This window comes from Molossus molossus, unplaced genomic scaffold (assembly GCF_014108415.1).
Source record: "Molossus molossus isolate mMolMol1 unplaced genomic scaffold, mMolMol1.p scaffold_m16_p_3, whole genome shotgun sequence".
NCBI classification, from domain to species: domain Eukaryota; kingdom Metazoa; phylum Chordata; class Mammalia; order Chiroptera; family Molossidae; genus Molossus; species Molossus molossus.
Window position 1 is genome coordinate 44165652 of NW_023425366.1, and position 15889 is coordinate 44181540.

Sequence of the window (15889 nt, forward strand, 5' to 3'; positions counted from 1 at the left end):
TTTCTGATTGGTGTTTCAGGCTTCTTAGGATATATTCCTAGAAGTGGGATCACTGGGTCAAAAGGCAGTTGCATTTTTAATTTTTTGAGGAAACTTTATGCTGTTTTCCACAGTGGCTACACCAGTCTGTAAAAGAGTATTACTTTTTGCTGTTTATGAAAAAAAATATACAGCCCCTACTCCTTATAGAAACAATGGAAGATATAAAAGAAAACAAAAATTAGCCCTGGCTGGTTTTGCTCAGCGGTTAGAGCATTGGCCCATGGACCAGAGAGTCCTGGGTTCGGTCTTTGTTAAGGGCACATACCTTGGTTGCAGTTTATCCCTGGACCCGGTTGGGGTCATGTGGGTGGTGACCACTCGATGTGTCTCTCTCATATCGGTGTTTCTCTCTCTCTCTCTCTTCCTCCCTCTCTCCCTTCCACTCTATCTGAAGATTTAAAAAAAAAACAAACAAACATGTCCTCAGGTGAGGATAAAAAAAAAAAAAAAAAAAATTCATTATAATCTCACATCTCACCAACCTTAATATTTTGCTGTATTTTCTTCCATTTTCCCCAAATGTGTGCTTACACGTGTATGTGTTTACTTAAGACACTGATTCTTTCATAGTATAATGTATCTGAAATTGTGATGAGTCTTAATTTGTTGCCTACATTTAATTTCATTTTTTAACCAAAAAAAAAAAAAAAGAGAATAAAACCTTTGTTGTCTTAAAACAAAAGAACTACAATGTATAATTTTATAAACATTGAAGTTCATACCACTTTATTCAGAGGTAAAGGCAATGTCATCATGTTTGGACAAAATACTATAAGCTGGAAAGAGGTTATTTTGGTGTGTTTTTTGCAGAGGTAGGAACTTTAAGAGAAAGAGTGGTGGCAAGCAAAATGTGACTTTCAGGAAAATTTAATGAAGTCCTAATCAAATAAAGTTAGATGTTCAAGCATTCTTATACTACTGAATTCTCTACCAGGAGAACCAGCCTTATTAATATGTGTCCTGAATATAAATATTCCCTCAACCCAAAGGAAACATTCTAATGCCTTCCTTCCAGGAATTCAGTAAAAACAATATTCATAGACAAAACTAGATGAACACAATTTAATAAATTAAACTGATAAGGTCTCTCTTTTCTGTAGTTCCTGTCAGACGAGTTTCTGTTACCTAATAGGACAATCTTCTTCAACACATAAGAAAGAATAGTTCCTTTCTTCTGCAAACACCTCTAATTGACTTAAGTGCTTATTCATTCCCGGACCTGTGCTAAGGTCACGGGATATCACTGTGAGCACATGGTCCCTGTCTTCACGGACCTGGGAGTTCTGTGTGGAAAGCAGGGGAGTCAAGTAAGTACAGTGCTGTGGAATAATAGACAATGGACGGAAGTACAGGGCACTCTGGAAGCACATGGTGGGGCTTCTCAACCCAGATTTTAGGGCTGAGGCCTTCTTGGGTATGTGATAGTTAAGTGAACACACGAACAGGAGCTAGCCAGGTAAAGATGGCATTGCAGACTGTTCCGGGAGTGAGAGAGGCCACGGTGAACTCCTGGGAAGGAAAGGCTGGATCCCAGAAGGGGAGGAGCGTGGCAAGAGATGGTGATGACGAGGCAGTGGCCACATCCTGAAAGGCTTTACCTCTGTTGTATTTTTGCCCCATTTCCCCTCCCGTCTGAAGCCAGCCTTCCCTCTGAATTTTCAGTTTCAAAAGACACTGCATTCTCTTCAATGTGTAAATATGACTAATATAGATGCCTCTTTATAGTTAAATTTGTCCTCTTATCAGACCCAAGGTGCCCCCTTAAAGCTTCCATCCATTTGTATTTCCTACTTATAAAATGAGATTAAGCCTCCTTCCTTCCCTGCATAACAGCTTTTCACATGCAGAACACAATCATGCCTACTGCTCACCATGGCCTTTTCTAGGCAAGGTTAAACTGCTCCAGTTTCTGCATCTTTTCCTTGTATCACATATGCTTTTTGGTCTTATGGCCAAGATCAAATGTGTACATGTGATATGGTTTCTAGATATTTCATCATTTTAGTTGCTCTAGCTTATCAATATTTGTCTTAACGAGATTCCCATAAACAAATGCAATGTTCCACTATAGAGTAAACTGGGACTTACTCAACCCCCTTTCCCAATTTAGTAGGTCTCAGGGCTTGACCCAGCCAGACTTTTCAGCTGGTTGCAGAAGTAGACCTTGCTGGGTCTGTGAAGTATAAGCAAAGAAAGTTTGGGGCCTCTTTCCATGTACATGTGGACCAAAAGTAAGGGACGGTCCAAAATGTCAAATAAGGGGAACAGGCAAAGGGCAAGAATTAGACCTGAAGCAAATGGCTAGTAATCCAGAATGGTCAAAATTAGTGTCTTAATCTGTTCTTGGTTACTGATCTGTGTGAGGTGAAGCCTACAAATTTTCAGTGACATTAAAACACAGGAACACAGGGACAAGGAGCTGAGTCCTTTTATAACATCATATCCAAGACATTGGTCAGAGAGAAGAGCGAAAGGTTCTGAGCTGGTTTGAATAGGACCTTCACTGCTTTGAGTGGATCACTCTGGGTTGATTTGTGTCGCCTCAGAAGTGCATCCTACTGTGGGCTCAGTTGAGATTGTGGTCAACCAGTGCTATCAGGTCTCTTATATGAACTGTGGCCATTGGCAGTACACAATTCTGCATGTGTACAATTTGATTCTCCTCTTAAATTCAGAAATGTACATTCGTGTCTATGAGCATTTCTTTTCTGAGCATTCTACCTGGTTTAGAGGTTAAGTGCTTTGGAGTTAGACAGACTGGGCTTGGAACTCAGCTCACACATTTTCTGGCTATCTAACCTTGGAAAACTACCTTGTTAACATTATTACTTTCTTAATTAGCATTCTCTTTTTATGCTATCTATATTGATTTTATTTCTGATTTAGTTACATAACATCCATTTGGACATTCATTCATTCATTTATTCAAATATGTGTCTTCTTTGTGCCAGGCACTGTGTTAGAGACCCAGTAAAGGCCTTTTCTGTGGGCCTTCATTAAATTCTTTAATAAAATTGTTGTGTACACTAGATTTGAGAATCAATTCTTAGACACATCTCTTAACTCTTTTTCTCTAAGTGGATACGTTGATGGAAATCTAGTAATGAACATGAAAGAACATGATTGTTGAATCCAACATTGCCATAACTGAGTACACTACTTCTTGGTCCACAGGTACATCTGTACAACTTCTTTGTAAATGCTCCACACTGGGCAGACAACAGAGTGTAGTATCCAGTCAGTAGAACTAATGGAAGAACTAGAAGATATACAGTCAATATATCTATATTCTAAAGAATATACCTCTTTCAGCCTGTATTTTGTTCAGAGATGCACTATTTTTAGTCATTCCAAACTGAAAACAACCAAATCATGGAGAAATTAATTATGATACATTAACTCATTGGAATAATATGGAGCAATGAAAAGAACAAATTACAGTTACACGTAACAATCTGGATAAATCTCACAAAATAATGTCCAGTGGGAGAAACCAGACACAAAATAACACACATTATATTATTCCACTTAGGTAAAGAACAAAAACAGAAAAGGTTTTCTATGTTGTTAGAGTCAGTCTAGTGGTTATCCTTGGGGGAGGTAGTGACCGGAAGGGGGCACAACGAGGTTTAGCCTGTAGTTTGTAGTACTTGTCTTCAGAGTACTAATTAATTATATATCATCCCACCTAAGACTTTCTGATTGAAATAAGATTTTTATCCATAAAATATATACAAAACACATAAAGAAGGCTAAAATATACTTTGCCTAAATGCGTCAGAAGCACCATTAAATGTACGTTTAGGTTAGAAGTGATATCTTCTTTCTTAAAATCCTTAGGCATCACTTCTGTAGCTTCTTGGGCCCAGTATGTTTTTTAAGATTTGTTTGCATGACCCAAGTGTCTGGCAGCCTTTCTGCTGGACCAGCTGTCAATAAATGAAATATAAGCAAGCTCTCACTTGCACAATATGTATCAATTCATGCAGTTCTATAAAAAGAATGCTTGATTTGATCTTTAGTGGCTGGGATCTGGCAGCTGACAAGTGATTATGACATGTCCGGTTTTTATATCAACCTCAATCACTCACTATCTACCAATTGAAAACCTTGGTTCTATTAAGATGCTCACAGCCCTATATTTAATTTCCATAAATTACTTGTTGATTATCTGCATTACATTTTTTTTTTGTCCTACTCCAGCTTCTTCTTGTACTCTCTTAGGCCACTTTCCCTACCGTCCAGCTGGTGTGTGCTGGCAGAAATAACAAACTAATTTTGATTTTGGTGTAAATTAGTGGTTTTTATTAGGGACTGATTTTACCTCCCCAGAGGACATTTTTGGTTGTCACAACTGGCATCTAATGATAGAATCCAGGGATGCTGGTAACATCCTACAATGCGCAGAGTACCCACAACAAAGAATTATCAGGTCCAAAATGTGAATAGTCTTGAAGTTGAGAAATTCTGGCCTAAAGGAGGATAAAATACAGATGCAAATCACAATTAACAAATATATTTCAAATTGAAGTATGAGTGATTTGGGGGTTACCCACTGTTTCGGATTCTCTATTCATCAGATTCCCTCCATGAACAAGGATGCGTGAACACTGAATATGCATATCCTGCTCCTTGTGCACATTTGGCAGTGGTAGACACTCCCTCATTTCAAATAGGAATGTCTAGTGCTTGTTACTTATACAATGGCTGAGGCATATATATGGGCAGTAGAAAGTCAAGTGAAGAACTTTTCTTGGAGTCTTAACTAAGAATGTTAAAAATATTTTCGGTGTCAAATCTTTTGGACTTCAAGAGGGTCAAGCCTCTGGAATTTTTGCTTTCTGCATATTTATCCAATTTTTGTATATTCTTTTTATACCTCAAAGGCCTATTTCATTATCCTCCTTTGACCCCAATGAACTGAGCTACTTGCGTGTTCAGACTTCAGTTCTGCATAACTGGACAAATTCTTGGCATGTACCTTACTTTCTCATCCTCACACTAACAACAAAGTATTGTTAATATTGATCGTTTTCCATTGCTTTTCACATTTTTTCAGGAGTGAGCTTGTAATGCCTTTTAATTTACATTTGCTTTGACAGCTCTGGAAACAGCAGTCCTTCTTTTAAATGAATAAACTAAATTGTATTGAGGAAAATTAAGTCCACACAATGCAAAGTTGTAAGCAGGCTTCCTGTAGAGACACTTTCATTCTGTGGCTGCTCATCTGCACTTCCACCCGTAGGTAACTATTGACTGCATCCCAAATGTGATTTTTAGCGTCTGAAGGGTCAGTTGAAAGGGCCCAAAGAAATGTGCTCTTATTAATAGTCCACCTTGAGTGTGGCCACATGTCTGGTTCAGAATTGAAATTCATAACGGCATCTAAGAGAATGAGTTGGTTCCAGGACCCTTGCAGGAGCTCTAAGCCATGCTAGAGGATCCTAGTGGGCCCCAGTTCTACCAACCCTTACTCAGAACTCACTCCCAAGAACTTGGGCGGATGAGAAAGAAGTAAGGACTGGGTCTGAGGACCCATGTGTTGCCATGTATGTTCCAAACTGAAGGAGGAATGTGGGAGGTGACTGTGTTTCTTAAACACTGGCCTAATGCAATCCCTGGTCCTCTCCCAGATCTGGAGACTCTGAAGTTGCTGGGTCTAGAAAAATAATTGCATGATTTTTCTCCCCCCAATGTTTCTAGAATGCTGCTGACCTCGCCTTGGAAAAATGTGTTTAAAATGTATCCTAAAGTGCATATTCTTATTGACTCTGCCTCTAGCTGAAATAGAGTTAATGTGTCATGCTTATTACTATTTGACATGACCATAAAAATAATAAGAATAATAATCATAGGAATGATTTTTATGAAAGTTCAATTAACCAATTTTTAAACAGCAGAAACACAAAAGTTTAAAACTTTTTCAAGTTTTAAAGAAAATGGCAGACTTTTTAAGTAAACTCATAGCTGGAAGGTTATGAAAAAAACATTTTATAACCACAAGGATACTGTATAATATGTCCCTATATGACAATATAGAACTAGTGTAGTCAAACTGCTAGAATAATGTTAAGAGGAGTGATTTGGTGTTAAACAGAACCAAGTTTTGCCACTTAAGAGTGGACTTTGACAAGTGACTTAAACTTTCTTAGCCTCGGGGTTTTTTTTTTAATCCTCACCCGAGGATATTTTTCCATTTTTTGTACAGATAGAATGGGAGGGAGAGAGAGGAAGGGAGAGAGAGAGAGAAACATCGACGTGAAGGGACACATCGAGTGGCTGCCACCCGCACGACCAACCAGGGCCAGGGACAAACTGCAACCGAAGTATATGCCCTTAGCGGGAACCGAACCCGGGTCTCTCCGGACCGCAGGCCGATGCTCTAACCGCTGAGCCAAACTGGCCAGGGTAGCCTCGGGTTTTTTTACATTCAAATGAAGATAATGTACTTATGAACTTTTTGGAATATTAAATGACGTATTATGTATAAAATGCTTACTCAGTTCTCCAATAAATATTTATTTATATTTATTATTACTATAAACCAGGCAAGTAATAATGTTTTGGACACCTCTAAAGAACATAACTAAAGTATAGCAAGATCTGGTATTTAATAAGTTTCATTTAATACTAGGGATAATCAGTAGTGATTTTATTTACCACCTTTATTTTTATTTTTTATTGTGGCAAAATATACAAAACATAAAACTTACCATTTTAATCATTTAAAAAGTACAATTCACTAGCATTAAGTACATTTGTAGTGTTGTGCAACCATTACTATTATCCATTTCTAGAACTTTTTCATCTCAAACAAAAATTCTGTACCCAAAACAATAATTCACCATTCATGTAGTCATTTCTAAATAATTATTTTATTATCTTTTTACATAATGAAAAGCACATGTCTTTTTAATATTATGCAATTATACCATCATTGTAGAAAATTAAGAAACGTAGATAAAAGTGAAAGTTAAATTAAATCATCTGAAATTTCACTCTTCACAAATCAGTAACATTAATATTTTGGTATATTATGTCATTCATTTTCCTCTTGCAAACATATATATGTAAAGTGGAATCCTATTTTGAATTCTATTTTTTGACCACTTGCAAAATCTTTTAACTAGGTAAACACATTTTAGTAGAGGTGGTAAATAACCATGAAAAAAGAGGCAGAGAATTATTTATCCTCTTTAAAAAGGTTTGATGGGGAATCAGTAAAGGGAGAAAGGCCAAAATGACTTGTTTTTATGGAAACCACTTCATCTGAAGACTAATTTTCCTTAATGTACAGCTGTCATGATCCTAAGAATTACTATAGCAACTCAGCCTAAAGCCTAATTGTCATCCCTCATAGTCCCTCAAAATAAAATAAATAAAAATCTTTTAAAAGCATAAGATTCAAACCAAAACAAAAATGACAATAAAAAAATGGAGGGTGAGCTCTGGCTGGTTTGGCTCAGCGGTTGGAGCCTCAGCCGGTGGACCAGATAGTCCCGGGTTCGGTTCCTGCTAAGGGCACGTACCTCGTACCTCGTTTGCAGTTTGTCCCCGGCCCCGGTTGGGGTTGTGTGGGTGGCAACCACTCAATGTGTCTTTCTCAAATTGATGTTTCTCTCTCTCTCTCTTCCTCCCTCTCTTCCTCCCGCTCTATCTGAAGATAAATGCAAAAAATGTCCTCAGGTGAGGATAAAAAAAATAAAAAATAAAAAAAATAAAAGAGGAGGGTGATAGGGTGGTAGGAAAAGGAATGAGTAATTTGTCTCTGTAAAGTATATAAATGTTTCACATATTCAGAAAATAAATTAAAGTAAAATTTTAAGCAATCTATAAAAACTGAAAAAATTAAAAACTGTAATAAATGAACCTAACTTAAACTGAAATGAATCAATGAATTAAAAGTAATGAACTTAATATCAAGTCAGTAACACAAAAAGACACAACTGAAAAGATAAAAAGAAAATATTTATTTCAAGGGTACACCTTAACAGAACATATTCTAAGAATGAATAGAAGTATAAAGAAATCATAAACTATATTCTGTATCCAATTGTTAGAGGCAACATTGCTATTATTATATTGAAACTATTTTATTTATTTATTTTTAAATCCTCAACTGAGGATACTTTTTTCCACTTATATCTTCAGATACAGTGGGAGGGGGCGAGAGAGAGAGAGAGAAGGAGAGAGAAACATCGATGTGAGAGAGACATATTGATCAGTTGCCTCCCACATGACCCCAATCAGGGCCGGGGACCCAATTGCAACCGAGGTACATGCCCTTGACTGGAATCAAGCCTGTGACTCTTTGGTCTGTAGGCTGATGCTCTAACACTGAGCCAAACCGGCCAGGGCTATATTGAAACTACTTTAAATAAACTGTAGATTATTGCAAACAGTAATCTTGTTGATGTTGGGAACAAAGATTTTCAGTGTAAGAAAAATAAGTAGAAAATCAAAGAACTTAAGTAAAAAAATCCTACAGGATTACATTGTTACAATGTTATATTTGAATTAGAAATATAATTTCAATCAGCATTGTTTTCCTTTTTGAATATATATATTTCCTAGTATAATCTACAAAAAAGGCCTAGAAGCAATGATAATCCAGTAGCAATGATGAAATACTTGATGTAGGCAACAATCACTGAATGAAACCTTTAGTTGAAAAGCAGATGGAACATTACCATGAGAGATAATAAGGTTAGCAGCACATGACTGATCAATCTTAGCTCCTCTAAAAGTGGAAAAACCAGATATTGTGTGTCTCCTGATGTGATGATGCTTATGAAGCACATGGGGTGGGGGTTGGGGGAGAGTTGACCCTGGACCTAATCAATTATTTCAATCCAACTTTCATTTACAGGAACTATAGGACATAAAGGAGCAAGTTACATGACACCACAAAAAAAAGCAAACATTTTTAGACAACTTACAGGGTTTCTGCCTCTAGTTAATGGCAGGGAGGAAAGGAAAGGAGAGAGAGTGACTGTTTCAGATAAGAAGAAGCTGAGAGGCACAATAACCAACAGTTTTGTGTAGACGTTTGGATCCTTATTCTAAGAACTATAAAAACATTTTTTTTAGACAATCAGGAAATCTGGTTATGGTCTGGATATTAGAGGATGCTGGAGAATTATTGTTAGTTTTGTTAAGTGTGATAATGACATTTTGGTTACATAAGAAAATTTCCATTATTTTTTGCTATTCATACGGAAGTATCTTATGATCCTTGACATGATACAATGTCTGGGGTTCACTTTAAAATATTTCAGCTGATGAAGCAAATGTGGGAAAAATTTTAATGTGTTGAATATGAATAATATCTGTTCTGGTTACTATTGGTGTGTAATACGTCGCCTCAGAATTTTCTGAATTCAATGCGATAATCATTGTGTCTCATATTTTCTCTGGGTCAGAAATATGGGAAGGACTTGCTTGGGCAGTTTTGGTTCTTGAGATTCCCCATGTGATGATGGCTGCAGCTATAACAGATGGTGGGGATGGGGGTGCAGGCAGAGTGGGGAAGGAAGGCTTGAACAGCTTGAGAATGGCCAGGCAGCTCTCCCTTCTCAATTCCCACATGTAGTCCCAGGGCCTCTCCCTCTGATCTCTCCATGAAGGTTAATTTGACCTTTCTCACATGATGGCCTCAGGGCAGACAGAATGCTTGCTTGGTAGCCAATGTCTTCAAAAGCTGGTGTCCAGTGAATAAAGTGGAAGCATATTGCTTTTATGCCCTCACCTGGAAGTCACATAGTGCCATCTCCTCGTAGTGTACTGGCTGAAGCAGAAGCAAAAGCCAGCCCATTTTCAAGGAGAAAGTTCATAGATGTCATTTTTGGTGAAAGGATTGTCAGAACATTTTTGGACATATTTTAAAATTGCTACATCTTCCCACACATCTGGTGAAGAGTCCCCAACTCAACAGACCATAAAAGAATTCACAGCTTATTTATCATGATTACTCATGAGTGGGGACTTTTCTGATTCCTCAGACCACAGAACAACTGATTCTTTCTGAAATCCCCATATACCCTGTAGATTTATCTAAAACTTCATAACTTGGGTTCTCTTAACTTATCTTAAGAGATATCACTTGTGAGATGCCTGGCCCAGTACTGGGTCCAACTCTGCAGATGTTGGTAATATCTGATAGTTTTTTGAATCCTCAGAATTTTTTACTGTTTGAGTGCACCATTAATAAACTGTAGTTGGTATGACCTCATCACTTTCTGAAAGGCCCGACACAGATACAGTTTGAAGGAGTAATGGAACCTCTGTGGAGACTGAAATTCATTCCAAAAGGTTGCAGTTGGGTAATGGTTGGAGATCACAGGGAGTCATCTATTATGTAGGCCGGAGTCCCTATTTTGTTTTTATTTCTATCAGCTTTCTTCTTTCCCAGATTGCTTTTTAAAAAACTTTCCTGAGCCACAGAAAATAAGAGCATCTCCCTTATGTGAAGTATGAATACATCATGCCAGAGCTTTTTATAGAATACTATTGTTGTCTAGAATCCAATCTGTTTTAAAATACTTTTTAAGATGAAGCAAAACATATACCAGATTTGAATCTATAAGAAACCTCAGATTTTCTTTTTTAATCTTAAAAGTCAAAGATGAACTTCAAGCATGATGTTACATACTGAAATTAATTTGCAATTTAAATTAATGTGTAATTTCCTAAACTGATAAAAAAAAAAAAGTTAATCAGATAATTATTATAGCTATTCAGAGAAAGAAAGCCTAGTATTTTCTTTACCTTAAAAGAAATTTGAAATTTAATATTCCAATATTTTCTTTTCCCTTAAAAGTCCCTTCAAGCCCTGGCCGGTTTGGCTCAGCAGTTAGAGCAGCAGCCTGCGGACCAGAGAGTCCTGGGTTCAGTTCCCGCTAAAAGCGCGTACCTCGGTTGCAGTTTGTCCCCAGCTCCGGATGGGGCCGTGTGGGTGGCGGCCAGTTGATGTGTCTCTCACATCAATGTTTCTTTCTTTCTCTCTTCCTCCTTCTCTCCCTCCTGCTGTATCTGAAGACAAATGTAAAAAAATGCCCTCAGGTAAGGACAAAAAAAGAAAAAAAGTCCCTTCAAATTAGAAGTCACATAAACAATAAGCTAATTATAAATTATGAATATTCATTTATTAAAATACTTTATTATTTTTCATTAATGTTACTGTATTACTTAACAATAAATTACATTGTAGTGTTCAAACTCTTCACTAATACTGATTGCCTATCCTTCCTACAATTATATAAAATTCAATGCCTTCAGTTTTTTCTCATTAGCAGCCTTTATTTTTCCAGGAATATTTGTGGAATTGATAGTTAGCTCCACATCCCTTGGCTTAATAACTTTAAGAACTCTATGTTCCTGATCAGTTGATTATGATATATCATAGGGCATAACATTTCAGAGGTTCAAAGGCTATTGAATGAATTCAATTGTGATTTTTATATCACAGGCCAAAAAAGTATCTCAAAAATTGCAAACAGATGAGTCTAGAATGAGTCTTTACATTCTCAGCAAAATGGCTTATTTACCTTCTAAATCATGTCCTGTAAGAAAAATGCTTTTTTGTAGATGACATTTTATTGAAATCAAGAGTAGACCTTTAAAAAAAAAAAAAAAAAGAGGAGTACTACATATATTTTCTTTATTACATTCTTTGTATGATATGTTCTGGCAAAATAGAAGGCATTACAGGAATCATTTAACTGAGAAAGAAATTCTGCTCCGCGCACAACTCTCGTTGATGTCAGTGGGAGTTCTGTGAATGGAACAAATGTTGAACTTTACCCTATAATGTTTAAACTGCAGTCCTCCCTGCTCTTGGCAGAGCCTGGCTTCCCACTGAAAGGCATTGTAGTCTGTGCAGGGATTACACAGCGGGTTAATAGTCTAGTTTTTCGCTTCTTTTGGAGCAACAGATGAAACATAATACCTTCTTTTAGGGCTATTACATAGTTTTCAACACAAAAGACTTTAAATGAGGTGGTGTGAGAAAGTAAAAGGTAGCATCTGTGGATGGAAATTTATGTTGGTAATGGTTTTTTAACTACCTTCTCTACAAGTACTCAGAAGCATCAATGAGTCATACACATTAAAGGAAAAGAAGAACACTGAAATATTATACACTGTGTAGCATATCAGTATGGAAGCCATGCTCACTCTATTTTTGTTATACTCCATCAGACACGTGTAAAGAATGATTATCAGCAAGATTCCAGCACAGATAGTTTTTGGTAAAATGAGATGAAGTGGTTATAAATGGAATGAAGTGAAAACACAGTATCATCATTTCAAGGTAAACTTTTGCAGTACCAAATTGGAGTGGTTTATTTTTTTATATTCAGTCCTATGAATAAAGATGTGACTCTAGTTATGGATCTAGCACCATCATTGATTGCTGCTCCACACAAATGAGCATTATGTTCTGGAGAAAAGGCCTTGAAATCACCTAGTGTCCACAGTTATGCTCAGGCACTGAAAAGCATCGTTATCAGGATCCTATTTTTAGTTGTTTGTAGTTGGTGGACTATTTTCCTCTTATTTTGCATACTTTGTCAGTCCTTTATTTTCTACAATGCAAACACATTGCCTTTATAATAGAAAGAGAGAGAAAAAAAGAGGGGACCAGCTTTTGTATTAAAGGAGCAGAGGAAGAGGAAGATAAAGAAACAGGAAGTATTTCAAGATGAAATAAAAACTACTTTTGTTTTTATTCGATAGAAGATTGTGAATTATGAAAAACAAAATCCCCAGTGATTAAAAGTGAAAGGGTTGGCATATATATGATGTGGGAAATCTACTGGTACAGGAATTAAAAATAGTTGCAGGGTAGCATAGAATGTAATGGCACTTACACTGTGTCTCAGGCTGCTGGGTTCATATTCCAGTTCTACAACTTCCTAGCAAGGTGATCTTGTGCAGGCAGGTTGTCTATTAACTGGCATCATAACTTGTTATCCTGATAAGGCTGTATGCAAGAAGAGGAGTGAGTCAAAGGCCTGGGGGAAGTTTACCAAAGCCAGGCTGTACTGCTTGGATCAGCTGTATACGTCAGATACTGGCTTCCAAAGGTAGCTGAGAACAGTGGCGAGCCATGAGCCTCAGAACGTCTCCAGTCAGAGTTGCCCTCTGTTCCACTAATTTTCCACCTTAAAGGCAGGACCCTGTGTCCTGGGATATCAGACTCACACAGAAATTGAATTGCATTTAGCAGTTTTCTTTCTTTGTAATTAATTCACAACTTTTTAAAAAATATTCTAGATTTTTTTTAGTTGATCTATACTCAATGCTATTCACTTTTTATTTTTTAACTTTTCCCCTTACATATAGTATATTGAAATCAATCTCATTCTTGACTTTTAGGAGAATTTAGCCTTAATTTTAATTTTTTTTTCTCTACTTGCTCTTTTTGGTGATTAAAGAAAAAAAAAAACAAAACTCTCATTTCCTCTCTCCCTTCATCTACTGTGTTTTCTACAAACCTATTTTAATCTTTTAAAAATATTTTACTGGCCACAGCCACCAGCTCAAAAGTAAGCCAAGATGCAGTTTACGAGAATATGCAGAAGCTATGGAGGGAGAAGCAGTCCGATGTAATGCACTTTGTGCTCAGCGGCGCTGCTGGCAGTACGGCCAGCTGCCTGTGCTCCACACCCACCCCCCGCCCACCCCACCCAGCCCAATAAAGTACGCAGGCTGGGATACAAGTTTATGTCATATATCAGATTCATGTGTGCTGTGGTGGCCACAAATGCCCAGTTCCTAAGGGGAAGCCTGTCTATCATGGCTAAACCAGCTAAAGGTTGCTGAAAGTCTTCATTCTCTTGTGGAGGTGCCAGCAGGACACCACGGTGGGACTCTGAGTCCTGAGTTCTTATTGCTGAAGATTGCACATACAAATTCTTTGAGGTTATCCTCATTGACCCATTCCATAAGGCTATCAGAATTCCTTCTGATACCCAGTGGATCACCAAACCAGTCCACAAACATAGGGAGATGCGAGAGCTGACACCTGTAGGCTGCAAGAGTCGTGGCCTTGGAAAGAGCCGAGTCCCACCACACTATTGGTTGTTGTCACCATGGAGAAGGCATAATACTCTCCAGCTCCACTGTTACTGCTAATATAAGCAATGTTTATAAAATTCTCACCTAATAAACAATTTAGGACAGTAAAATAAACTATTTTACTGGGCAGTCCTACCTGCATCTTGGCCTCTTGCCTTCCTCCCCAACAACATGAGCCTCAGCACTCCAGCTTCTCTGCCAACTACCGGACCCTATCTCCATGCAGTTGCCCAGCCACTCGCGCCACTGGGCCCACTGGCCAGCACAACATCTATGCAGGTGACAGGGGCCCCACTCTGATCTTTGTGCCCCACTCCACAGCATCTGAGTGGCTGAGGGTTTGGTGGCCTGGCTGCAGGGTTGGCCCTGGGTGTGGCAGGCATAGGGGGCATCCAGACTGAGAAGGAGTATACGCAATGTCTGAATGACCATCTTGCCTCCTACCTGGAAAGGGTGAGGAGCCTAGAGGCTGATAATCAGAGACTGGAGAGCAAAATCCAGGATCACCTGAAGTAGAGGGTCCTGGAGTTATTACTTCAAAACCACCCAGAACCCGAGGGCTTAGATCTTTGCAAGTTCTGTGGACAACGCCTGCATTGTTCTACAGATTGACAATGCCTGTCTTGCTGCTGATGACTTCAGAATCAAGTATGAGACAGAGCTGGCCTTTCGCCAGCCTGTGGAGAGCGACAATGGGCTCAGAAAGGTCATTGATGACACCAGTATCACTTGTCTGCAGCAGGAGACAGAAATGGAGGCTCTTCATGAAGAAGAACCAGGAGGAGGAAGTAAATGGTCTACAAAACCAGATTGCAAGCTCTGAGTTGACCGTGAAGTTGGATGCCCCCAAACCTCAGGACCTCAGCAAGATCATGGCAGACATCCAGGCCCAGTATGATGAGCTGGCTGAAAAGAATCAAGAGAAGCTAGATAAGAACTGGTCCCAGCAGACTGAGGAGAGCACCACAGTGGTCACCTTGCAGATTGCTGAGATAGGAGCAGCTGAGATGATACTCATAAAGCTGAGACTTATGGTCCAGTCCTTGGAGACTGACCTGGACTGAATGAACAATCTGAAGCCCAGTCTGGAGAACAGCCTGAAGGAGGTGGAGATGCTCTATGCCATGCAGATGGAACAGCTCAACAGGATCCTGCTGCACCTGGAGTCAGAGCTGGCCCAGACCCAGGCAGAAGGGCAGTGCCAGGCCCAAAAGTATGAGGCCTGCTGAACATCAAGGTCAAGCTAGAGGCTAAGATCGCCACCTACCACTACCTGCCAGAAGAAGGGGAGGACTTCGATCTTGGTGACACCCCAGGCAACAGCCACTCCATGCAATCCATCCAAAAGACCACCACCCACAGGATCGTGGACAGCAAAGTGGTGTCTGAGGTCCATGACACCAAAGTTCTGAGGCATTAAGGCCGCAGAAGCAGACACCCCTTTGTGAACAGGAGGCCAATAAAAAGTTCAGATCATTGAACCAAATTTTTTTTACTTCATTTCCTAGTTTTAAGTCTAGTGTTGGTCTTTTTAAAGAAATTATTTTAAGCCTACTTTTTTCTCTTTTTCTTCTTCTACTTGATCCCATATTTTTTCTCTGTTACTTGTTTTTATAATAGTTGGCAGGAAGCAAGTTGAAGGAAGTGTGAAGAGTGGAGAGACTTCACCTTACAAATAGAGGCAGGAGAGGCATTCTTCTGTTTCCTCTTTCCTATGCCTGCTTCTTCATTTGCCTCCTTGGATCCTTCCCAGGCTTCTCCAGTCCTA

The 15889-nt window shown here is 38.7% G+C and overlaps 1 pseudogene; it reads left to right on the forward strand.

Annotated features, from left to right (window-relative positions):
* LOC118641996 overlaps positions 1-15541 on the forward strand; it is a 44850-nt pseudogene extending 29309 nt beyond the window's left edge.
* The last annotated feature ends 348 nt before the right edge of the window (positions 15542-15889 follow it).